Below are 12397 nucleotides of genomic sequence, written 5' to 3'. Positions count from 1 at the left end.
TTCTCACATGCACACACACCACAAACACATGCATTTTTACACAATCACTCACACTCACATACAAACACACACATGCACAAACATACCCACAGGTGTGTACCCACACACCAAATAACACACACACCAGCTACGTGTATACTTGCACACACATTCACACATACCATTCCATTCAAACTGCTGAAATCTCTGAATATTTCAGGTCAGAAATACTACAGATCTAATGTCAAAGGTTTAATTCTATTTGCTTCCCTCCACTACCCGCCCCCCCCTCCTCATCTTTCCTCTGCTCCTTTCCCATTCTGTGACCAGACCCCTCCTCCTGATTTTTCCTAGGAGTGGTCTTAGGAAATGATCAGCACTCCCAGGCTTGGGTTGTAATACTCAGCTAGAAACCAAAGGCTCTCTAAGTCCACCAAAGGACTGTTTGCCAAAGTGGGCTTTCCCCCACACAGCTGTATAGATCTCCCTAAGTCTCCTTCTTGCCCCATCCTCTGCCTCTCTGCCCCTAGGCATGTCATGCTCAAGTTCAAGTGTTACCCTTGTGGGCCCAGGTGTCCACAGCCCTAGCATCCACCTCCCTTGCTCTCTCGGGCATGAGCCAAATGCCTGTGAAGGCCTCTTCCAAGTGTTTCATCACGCCTCGGGGTGGGGATGCATCAGTTTTGTTTCAACACTGTGCTTCTACCTGGCATTTCATTTGCTAACTAGTAAGTGGAGGAACTCCTCCTGATGCTGGCGGCCTTGGGGGAGGGGAGCTGTGCTCCGTCTGTAGAGTGTTGGTGGGGGCACAGCAGTTCCCACCCCTCCTCCCTTGTGATCACCCAGGAGGAAGGCTGGGGTGCTGGGTTTTAGCTTAGTTCACCTGTGTAAGCATTTCAGACTCGTCAGACTATTTCATCATCCAGGCAGCTCAAGGTGGGAGTTGTCGAGTTTGAGAAACGTTAGCAACTCCCGAGCATCAGTCCCCAAAGAGTGCCAAGAGTCGCCTTCCCCAACTCATCTGTAGTCCTGTGGTTTCAGGGATCTCTTTCTGCAGGTAGAGCTAAAACACCTTTGCCTTCACCATTAAAGGGTCTCAAAAGTGTACTTACAACCACCAAGTACTCATTGCAACCTTTGGACTCCAGGGGCTAGCATTTACCCTACCAATGGCCGTTCGGCCACACTGGCCAACTGGGTGAACCTGTCCGGGGCAGGCGTTGAGTGCAGGCACTCGTGAACAATTCCAAGGCACGGGAGGCAGCATAGTCTGCAGCCAGCCAGCCCAGGAATGGTTTTGGCAACATGCACTGGGGCTGGGGCAAGCTCACTGTATTTCTCTCTCTTTGTCTTTCTCTCTCTCTCTCCCTCCCACCAGAAGAGATAAAACGGGCAGTGCAAATAGCAGATCCGGTGGGGATGGCGGTGTGGAAGTGAACAGCACCCTGTGAAAAAGGGAACTGAGCACCCAGGTGCTCATGGGCATGGGGCCAGATTTGGGGACTATTCCCTGATAAAGACATGGAGTTCCGCAGGTGGGGTTCTCTTGGGCACTTAGCTGATAGTCTTCCATGGCTTTTGCTTATGATCAGGTCTTACGTTGCAACTAGATCATGGAGTCTTAGTGCCCAGGGATCAACGCTCCAGTTTCTTTTCTCTCTCCTGTACTGCCTAACTCATACCCTTAAGTGGAAGGAGTGTTTGATCAGCGCAGGGAAGGAAAGGAGGCCAGGCTGCATTGATATGATGCTATGTCATGTTCAAAACCCTTGACGATGAGTCATCCCTTCTGGGGGCTGAGGTCACTTTCAGGCCTGTGAACCCCTCACCTCGCTCCTCTGGGGCTCGTTTTTGTGTATACCAGCGTCAGGACTTGCTGAGCTGTCTTGAGCAGGGGAGGCCAGATTTACGCCGAGCAGAGCAGAACCGCGAGTGGCGGGGGATTTACGGAAGCATCACGATGTTCAGACAGCATGTCCTATGGTGGACATTAAGAGGACTCTCCTTTTGTGTCTTGATTACAGATACCAAGGAGGCCTTCTGGAAGCCAGTGAGACTAAGGGGGGCTGCAGGCAAGAAAATAGGAGATGGTCCAGGCCAGAGGAACTGCACAAGCTAATGAACATACAATGTGAGGCTTGCCCACCCTTTGTCTTTACTCACTCATTCACCCAAAAACTTACTTCCTGAGCCCTGCTCTGTGCCAGACACTGTTTCAGCCCTGGGGAGCAGAGCGGTGAGCAAGTCTGGTTTATGAAGTTGTGTGGAGTTTGTCACCAACAAATAACACAAGTGTCAGCTGGCAAAGATCAGAGGGTCATGGGAGTGTGGGGCAGGGAGGGGTGGAACGAGGGTCGGTGAGGGCTGAACCCTGAAGGACGAGGCCAGGGGGTCCGCCTGGGGGAGAGGGGAGGGCGGGAGGAATGGCAAGAATTATTTCAAGCATGAAGTTCCAGGGACAGAAAGAGCCAGGCCCTGGTGAGACACTTGAGTAAGTCCTGTGTGGCCAGAGTATCGGAAGTCAAGGTGAGGAGGGGGGCTGAGGGGTCAGTGAGTGAGGGAGACAGGGATGGGTGGGTGAGGAGCGGGCCAGGAAGGGGTCATGCAGAGCTTTCTGGGCCCGAGGAAGGATTTTGCACTTCATCTGAAGCTGTCTGGGCAAGAGAGGCTATTGACTTGTTTGAGGGTGCAGGAAGTCTAACAGAGGGGCAGCTTGGCAAGTGATTTAGGAAGGGAACGTCCTACCCCACCAGAACATTTCTCTGGAAGGTTGTTTCCAGCTTGACGTTTTGTGATCGCGCTTTGTGCTGTGCCAGGGTGCTTGTGGCGGCAGAGTGCAGAGGGGGGGTCGGGGGGTCGGGGGGGGCACAAATGTACCTTCTTCCTCCATGGCTCTCGTCAAGGGGTCGATGCCCCCTGTTACCCTGTGTCCCCCAGTTACCCTCTTACTTTACCCCAAAGAGCCTGCAGCTCCTCTTCCCTCTGACTAAATTCCCCTTCCATCCTCAGAAAGTCCTTACTTGGCATTAAAAGCTAGGGTGACTCTAAGCCTGTTTTCCTCCTCCTGGCTGGGCAGCCTGTATCTTCAGTAGAGAGGGGGTGATCACAGTGTCACCTAGGCAGGGGGACCATGAGGGTTTACAAAGCTGCCACTGGGGAAGTGCCTTGCCCTGGCCTGGCTCCTGGTTGGTTCTAGAAATGCTGCCTGTTGGTATCGTCCTGGCAGACCAGGCCCTTGCCCGTCACCCTCACTCCATATCAATGTCATTTCTATCCTTTCTCCCAAATGCCCACCTCCCCAGCCCCAGCAGACTCTCCCACCCCACCCAGAGCTCCAATGTCTGTCTTGCTTGCACTATGCCCTCAGCCTGCAATGCCCTTCTTTCTCTAAGCACCCTGAGGCCTTGCACGTGTCTCGTTCCCTCTGGAGAACCTTCCAGGCATGCTCCTGCCAGTCCTACTCGAAGGCAGACTTAATTAATCTGTTGAGTCTCCCCAGCACTTAGGGGCTTTGCTTTATCAGAGCACACACTGGTAGGTATTTCTGTAGTTGTTTGCGGCGGGGGTGGGGTGGGTGTGTGTCTCCCCTCCCAGATGTGTTTCCTTGGGCAGAGACATGTCATTCACATGCCGGTCTGAGCACTGGGCGTGGAGCCCAATGGTCAGAGCTAGCTGGGTGAATGAATGAACCGGCCTGGTGTGCTTACCTGCTTGAAGGCCAGTGTCTCACTGATCTTTGGTCCCGCACTGCCTGGCACCCAGTAGCTCACTAATCCTTCTTGCCCACCATGGAAGGGTAGGTCGGGCTGGTGTGGGTGTGTGAGGCAGAGAAAGGTACAGAGGGCCAAGAGGAAGGGCAATTTGGATGATGGGCTCAGGGACCAAGAGAGGGCTCCAGACTTCTTTGAGGAGGACCTGGGGCTGGGGAATTGGAATGTCAAGGGAGCCTCAACCTCTTTTCCCTGGGCTGGACCCTTTTCTAGCCCCGTGGGAGGGAGGACACCCCACCCAGGCCAAAGGGGAATCTTAACATATCAGAATGACTCTCAGGATATTTCACAGGTCTTATCTGTTAATAATAAAAATGAAATTACATTAAAAATACAACCATGTGTGGGTTGCAGAAAGAGTTAATGACTCCTCATGTAGGTAGATGCGTACCCCTTTAATTGAGGCAGCTAATGACCGTGGTAATAATAGCCTGGGTCTCTTTAGGGGTTCTTTCTTCCGAGAAGCTCAAAGCACTTTCTCTTCCTATCTCATCTCTCTCCCCAACTTCCCAGGGAAGTGTGTCTGATTATCCCCATTGCTGATGTGTCTGTGTACCGTGACTCACTCTATGGTTCTGAAGCTCACCTCCTTCTCCCCCGGCCTGGGCAGGGCTCACGTGCCTCTCTCCTCCCTGGCTCTGAGCCTGCAGTACCCCATTTCCTGGATGACCAAAAAAGCCAGGCTCGCTGTGTAGGACCAAGGGGAGCTGAGGCACCAAAGAAAGCAGACCATTGGGGACAGGGGAAGAGGGAGGGAGGGAGGGAGGGCTGGCGGAGAAGAATGGGATATTCAGAGAAGGCAGGTCGCTGGACTGCCCAGCATCATGAGGGCAAGGACCGTGTCCTGTTTATCTTGCTTCTGGATCAGGTGAAGAACTTGGCACATTGTGTGATAGATGGCCATACCTATGGTATCATTCAATACCTAGCTCAAATGTCACCTCTTCCAAGGAGCTTTCCTTGATTTCTCCCCCAGTGTTCCTACCACACCACCGCTGCGCTCTCCTAGCCCTTGGAACCTCTGTTTTGTGTGTGAGTTACCTGTTTATGTATCAGCCACCCCCATTCAGGTGTGGGGTCCTAGACCAGGCATGAGCCTGACTCATCCTCTACGCCTGGGGTCTGTTAGCACAGGGGCTTCACATAGTAGGACTGTGCATCAAGGGTGCAGGCAAGTGTGGGCTTTGAGATCAGAAAGACCCTGATCCAAACCCTGGTTCTGCCTCTCACCAACTGGGTGTCTCGGGAAGCCCCTTGATGTCTTGTAGCTTTCCCTTCCTTTCAGAAAGTGGAGTTGAAAAAGCCCACTTGGGCAGGTTGTGGCAGAGTTAGCCACGGTGGCACTGCTTGGCACCTAGTAGGTGCTCATTATGCATTTCCTATGATTAATTTTAGATGTGGTGTTTCCCAGCCCTAGGTCCACATCAGAACCGCCCTTCTCAGGAATAGACATGTTTGGAAGCCCCCTGGGAAATTCTTGGCCTGTGGGTCTGGTGGAGGGGGGGGAGCAAGGTTTCCACTTTTTAAAAAAGCTTCTTTGGTTCTTCTGTTGTCAAGGATCTCAAGGTTTGTCAAAAGGAACATAAGATAAGAATGCAAAATAGTACAAAATCATTGACTTCTCTGGTGTCCCCGGTCCAGTGAAGGGACAATAAAATCTCGGAGACAGGATAGGATGGGACCACAGGTGGGTTGCCTGTGGGGGCAGAGAATGTGGAGGGGAAGTTCACCTTGCCTTTACTTCACACTAGCTCTGTGGAAGCTAGTCATCTTCTCTAAACTTTATCTTTCTGCTTTCTTCGGGATGGAGTCCAAAGGGCTGATTTCTTTAGCTAGTCTCCCCCTGATTTTACATGTGAGGACAACATCTGGTGGGGAGAAGAACCCTCTAGACTCCACGACCATCAGTCAATGGGGGGCATGAGGTGTTGTGAGGTCTTTGTTAAAATTCACCAACTTTATGAATTAGAGGTGGAAATAAAAGTTCGTAACCATTTATAACTCCAGCTAGTGTCTGAGGGGTCCCTAAAGGACATTTGTGCAGATGGGGTGCAGTTGAACCTTCTTTTCGAACAGGAGTCTGGTACTTTCTAGCCCGGAAAGGTGGTGACCCTGTAGAGGACAAGGGTCAGCATGGTACAAAGAGTCCTGACTCTCAGCTCTTGAGACATGAGCTGACCATGAGAAATTCTATCTTTAAGCCTTATGATCCTGAAAAAGAATTTGATGTAGTGGCAAAAGCCATTTGTCCCAGGGATGACAGATGAAGAGACCAACAATATAAGTCTGGAAAGACGTAGCCCCACAGTTCAAGGTGGGAGTCATGGGGCATTGGGGATGCCGAGTCCGGGTTCAGGGCTCTTGGGAAGCTACAGGATCACGTAAGGAAGTGGCCGCAGAAGACGGGCAATGGGGATAGAACAGAGCGCCAAGCATTTTCTTCTGTGCTGTTTGCTTCTGAGAGGAGTTTCTGCGTCGACATTCACCGTTCATGATAACTAACCCTGTGATACAGATCAGAACGCAGGGGCTCAAAGGGGGAGGGTCCCCAAGGTCTCCAGCACCTCTCTGGTGTCAGAATTGGAATCCACATCTGTCCTCCTCTGATATCTGTGAGTTTGCTTTCCCCCACTACACTTTACTTCTTGGATGGCTGCCCCGAAGCATTTTGGGTTTATTTAGATACTCTTTGGAATGGTTCCCAGATGTTTCCTGGGGTGAGGCAGTCACCCTCCCTTTCCTGGGAACAGGCCACTCTCAGTGTTGGGAAGGCGGGGAGGTGTTTGGTGAAAACCGCCAAGGTGTGGACTTCCTGTCATTACAGGTGGGAGGCGGGGCTGGTCCTCAGGATCCTGAGTGGGGACCGAAAATGTCTTTCTCCAAGCGGGACCTGGAGGATGGCCCTGGGCTGTGATGGTCAGTGCTACTGAGAAGGAGAGTGGACAAGTTTAAAGTCTCAAAAGGCAGAGATTTCCAGACTGGATATCGCCCCAGAGACCCAAAGGGCAGAGGTACACAAAGGTGACTTTGATTTGGGTCCAGAAAACAAGAAACTCAGCTTCTTTTCTGTGAAAGGTGAATGAATCACTTTTCCAAGAAGCCAACCTACCCTTGCCCACTGCAAACCTCACGCAGGCTCAGAGTGGCAGCCTTGCTGGGTGGAGGGAGCTGGCATGCTCATTTTCCTTCTTCCCTTTTTCCACTGATAGCAAGGAGGTCAGAAGATGAGACTGGGAACCGCCTCCTCACAGTGGCTGAAACCTCCACCTCAGATGTACCGAGGTGACACTGCTGGGTACTGAGGCTGGTGGGGAGTGGGGTAGGGTGGGATGTGAGAGAGAGCGGGGAAGCTATGCTGAAGGTACAAAAGCAGTGGTAGGGGGGAGATAAAAGCCACAGACACTATGGCACAACTGATGGGCACAGAAAACCCTCCTGTTCCCTAATCCCGTCTTCCTTGCCTGCTGTCAACAGGCTACAAAGTCAGAAGCCTCATTTAGGATCCTAGCTCCCTCATCTTCGCTCCCTCTTCTGTTGCCCTATGCCTAGCCCTCAGATCTCTCAAATTGCACAGCAACCTCAAGCAAGTTGTTCTGACTCTTTGGAGTCTTGGCTTTCTCATCTGTGTCATGGGGATAACATTATCTGCAAAGTTGAGAAAATTCAAGCAGATTAAGCAGAAGTGACCTGTAAACCATAGCCTGGGCATCAGTCCTGACCTGCTGGGCAACCCTTACACTCTCCAAGTCTCATTCTGCACATCTGTAACACACGGCCCTGCCAGGAGTTGTTGTAAGGATCCAATAGGACAACACTCTTGGCAAATACAAGTTGCCCAGGAAAAGCCTTCATTGCCTTCTCCTTCCATGATTGTTCTTTCATAATTTTGCCAAGAAGAGCGATTTGGACCTGAAGATATCCAGTTATTTCAGGGAGTGATCTCTTCTGAGTCCCTTGTTCATAAATTGAGAGGAGTAGCACACATTTCACTGAACTGTTGTAGGGCCGAGGTGATGAAGATACCATGCTAGAACAGCACCCTCTACACAGGAAGTAGTCCATAAAGGTCAGCTTCATGGCTGCCTCGAGATAATTCTTCCTGCTAGTGGTGGAGCCCTGGTTGGTGCCTTGGCCTCAGTGGTCAAGCAGGGCTGAGCTGACTCTCCCAGGAGCGACAAGTCTGGGCAGTGACAGCCCAGCCTAGTGGAGTGGGAGCAGCCGGGCTCCTTAGGAACCTCCAGGAATAACTCGGCTATTATTTAGTAACAAAGATTGCCTTTGGTCTTGACCAGTCCTAGAGATGGTGGGGAAGAGGGATGTCTCTGACCACTGGATGCTCCTACATTTTCTCATGGCTAAGGAAGCAGATGAGGGCAGTGGCAGGGCAGGCTGTGGCCTTTTACTGGATACTGACCTGGTAGGAGGCCACACAACTGGATGGCAGCTGGAGGGCCAGCCTTCCATAGTATGGGGCAGTGAGCCCTGGACAGGGCCTCAGACCCTGTTCTTGACCAAGTCAGACAAGATGCGTTTCTTTCTTAGGAACTTGGAAGAGTTCTTTCTTAGGAACTTGGCTGGATGGTGTTTTAGGCTATGAGTCCATGCATTTAGACTCTAAATCCCATGCTCTTTCAATTACATTATGTATGCCCAGAGTCATGGACTCTGACCCTGGGAGCTCAGCCATGGTTTGTGGCAAGTGGCCAACTGGATGCTTAGGGAACACAGAAGAAGAAGAGAGGTTCAGAGAAAGTCTGTGGAGAAGGTGACATTTGAGCCAGGCTTTTTAGGGGGAGATGTGGGAGAAAGCACTTATCTCCACTTCCTCATCTCCCACTCATTTCTCCAGCTCACCCATTGCAATCTGGCTTCTCCCACACCATGGAACTGCTCTCACCGAGGTCATCAGTGACCTTCTTGTGGCAAATCCAATGGATGTCTCATAGCCCTTCTTTTAACTAATATGCAGGTCACATTTGACACTGAGCTCACTTCTCCTTTGACTTGTGGTTCTCCTCCAACATCCCCAACTGTTGCTTCCCAATTTCTTTTGTGATCTCATCTTCCCTTGCAACCTGTCTACCTACCATCCGTTGAGTCCAGCCAGCCAGCCATTCATCCATCCATCCATCAATTCATCCATCCACTCACCCATCAATCTAATCTATCAATCCATCTATCCTTTCTTCTATCTATCCATCCATTTATCTATCTATTTTTCTATCTATCTATCTATCTATCTATCATCTATCTATCTATCTATCTATCTATATAATTAAGGAGAGTATAATGAAGGTACTCTTTACAAAAGTATGAAAGGATTAGGAGAATGTACCAGGAAATGGTGCAGTGCTCTAGCTTGAATAGTATCAAGGAGACATTACTCAATCTAGGCCTCATGGGAAGGCCAAGTGGTCATCAGAACTCAGAGAGTATAGCTACAAGAAGAACCTTCCACAGAGGGGGATAGCCAGCCAGGGGCAAAAATACCCATGACTCTCCTCCTGCCCTCTGATGTAGTTCACAAAGACCAAATTCCCATGCTCCTTACACTCTGATGTCAGCCTGCTGTGCTGTATGTGCTCCTTTCCCCTTTTTCTCTGTCCTCACCCTGAGGGCTCCTCTGCTCTAGTGGCTATTGTCCCTAAATTTCTGTCTCAAGTCAAGACTTCTGTCCTGGTCACCCGGCCACATGGTCACCCAACTGTCTACTTACTGGACATCTCTAGATGTCCTTCTGTCATCACAGACTCAGCATGACCACAGAGGACCTCAGGACCTTCTCCCAAACTGTTTATCTTCCTCTATTTTCTTCCTGAATGGATGACATCTCCACCCACCTCATCATCCAAGTCAGGGCCTGGGATTCATTCCTGACTCCTGCCCTTCCTTTCACCTCTATTCCTCTCACCAAGTCCTGCCAAATCTACACCCAGACATTTCACACACTCAGTCCCTCTCTATCCACCTCCCATCTCTCCCTTTTCTTGGAGCCTTCTAATCTCTCCCTGGATTATGACAACTGCTTCTGAATTTAACCAGCCGCTAGCTGAATCTTAAGGTCTATTCTCTCCTGCTTCTTAACTAAAGAATACCCACTTTTAATTAGGTCCATGGCCAGTGATCTAAAAGACGACACTTGCCAGCTTCTCTTGCAGCTAGGAATGACTATATGCTGAAGTTCTGGCCAAGAAGATGTAAGTGAAAGTGTCATGTGGAAGGTGCTACAAAGTTTCCTTAAAAGAGAGAGGGTGCATTCCCCTTCCTCCTGGATCTATGTTGCTGCCTGGAACATGGTTCTGACAGTTGGAGCTCTAACAGCTATATTGGGCCATTCGGAGAATGGCATCCCACAGCTGGAAGAATGCCCAGCCATAAGTCACTATTTCGAGACGTCTTCAATGCAAGGGTGAATTAAATATCTAACTTGACTTAGCTACTGTTATTTTTTTGTTTTCTGTTGTTTGCAACAGAATGTAATTCTCACAGATGCATCTTATACCCAGGGGAATAGCTGAAGATGTTTCTGTGCCCCACACGCCTCCTTTAGACCACCTGATTTCAGCATGGCAGCAAGAACAGGTCCATGCTGACTGTGTTACTTCAAACCTGCAAGTCTTATTCAAAACCAATCAGAGGAAGGCCTGTCAGCCTCTGTGCCTGGAAGAGCAATGGGTGGAGAGAGAGTTAGTGCCTCCCCATGCAAACTTCAAGCAGTGGGGACTGAAAATTCATGACAATATGAAGGTCATTAATGGTTTCTCAGAGGGTCCCCAGCAGGACTGAGTTCTGCTGTTCCCAGAGGTAGCCAGCTCAGTAACACACCCCTTCTAGTCTTACCCCTATCCCCAACTCACTCTCCTCACTCTGTCACTGCTGCTTCCTGGGGTCACCTCAATGCTGGGGAAACCAACAAGGTTTGCTTTAAAATATAGCTCTGTTTATGCCCTCCCTCTCCCCAAAGTCTACCTGTAGAGCTCAGTGACTCCTGGATGGTAGTACAATTCGATTCCTTGTCTATCCACAAGGCACCACCAGCTCTGGTCCCTTCCTCCTCCAAAGCCCTGTCCCTTGCCTCTTGGCCTCTACATGCCCTTTGCTCCAGCCATGCCAGGCTACATTTCACGCTCTAGTGCCTTTTCACAGACTGGAACATTCCTAACCTTACCCTATTGCAAAGGCTCAGGTGCCCTTCACCACTGTGCTCCCAAGTGCTATCTTCTGGAAAGCCTTCCCTGATTCCCACATTCAGCTGGAGCTGCTCCACATCCAGGGTCTCATTCTTCATTTCGACCACTCTCAAACTGGCTAAATAGCTGCCCCCTCTCCCTCTTGACTTTGTGCTTCTTTCTAGAGCAGAGATTACATACATCCTAGGTAGTTTTGTATCCCAGAGAGAGTGCTGAGCTGGAACAGAGATGAAATGTGGCAGCGTGAGCAGGGACAGGACCAAGAGAAGCAAGGCCCAGTGAGGGGCATGTATGTGGTACATTCCTGGTGCTCCACACGCCCCTGGCCTGTCACCCCACCATACCACTTTTCCAAGATCTGGTCTCTTGTCCTTTCAGGCTCAGGTGCTACAACCTCCCCCTTCTGTTCAGAGACTGAGTTCAGAACCACACCCAGTGTTTGCCCAATACCACGAGTTCTTCAACCTACTGACCCTACCCATGATCTTCCCTTTACTTGCATTACTCCAGCTTCCCCTACACCCCATGAATTTCTCCCTGCCCTTCAAGGCCCTCATCAAGTACACCTACATCCATAAGCCCTTTCCTTCCGGGAGCTGTGCTTTGTACATTGTAGGTTCTTAAGGAAGCTTGTTGTTGTTGTATTGGGTGTGTTGGGTGCGATGTGGGGCATGTATATACGCAATTAAGAAATACTTACATGGGGCTGAATATATTTGAGTCACTACTCCACATGCTGTACACATGCAAACTCATTTAATACACATAATTCTGTAAGGAAGGTCTTGTTCCTATCCCCCACAGAGAGGCTATTTAACTTTTCTGCAGTTGCATAGCTAGAAAGTGCTAGAGAAAATATTTGAACCTAAGCAGTTTGGGGCATGTGGAGCCATGGAAGGACTCTCAGTGTAGACGCATTGAGGGTGGCTCTACAAAGGACTGGACTAGACAGATGAGAGCAGCCTGACCTGGGCGGTACTGGCTTCAAATGGCTATAGGACAAGGGAGGCAGGGGCTGTTCCTCAGCTTCCCAGGGTGATGACGGTGGCGGTGGCTCTCAGGTCCGGGGAAGTGTGTGAGGTGGCAAGAGGACTCTTTAAATGGATGCTCTCTGAACTGGAAGGAGAAAAGAAAACACTTGATACTTAAATCAAATTCACTTTCTGGGAGCTCTGAGGTCAAGCTGGGTGACCAGAGCTGCTTGTGGACACCTCAAAAACAACTTCAGAGGCCTGGACTTCACTGAGCAGGAGCAGGGAAGGGAGTGACTGGCAGGAAATCTGCTCCTGACTCCCATCAGGCTACCTTCTGTTCTGCAGGTGAGAGGGGTTCTCAAAATGTTTACAAATGGTTATGGGGATCACAGGAAGACTCCGGGGCTAGTCGTCAGAAGCTTTGACGTAATTTGTTGGGTGATTTTGGTGGTAAGCTACTTTCCTTCTATAGGGCTCAGTTTCC

Source organism: Neovison vison, chromosome 4, assembly GCF_020171115.1.
Source record: "Neovison vison isolate M4711 chromosome 4, ASM_NN_V1, whole genome shotgun sequence".
Classification (NCBI taxonomy): Eukaryota; Metazoa; Chordata; class Mammalia; order Carnivora; family Mustelidae; genus Neogale; species Neogale vison.
This window is presented reverse-complemented; position numbering follows the sequence as displayed.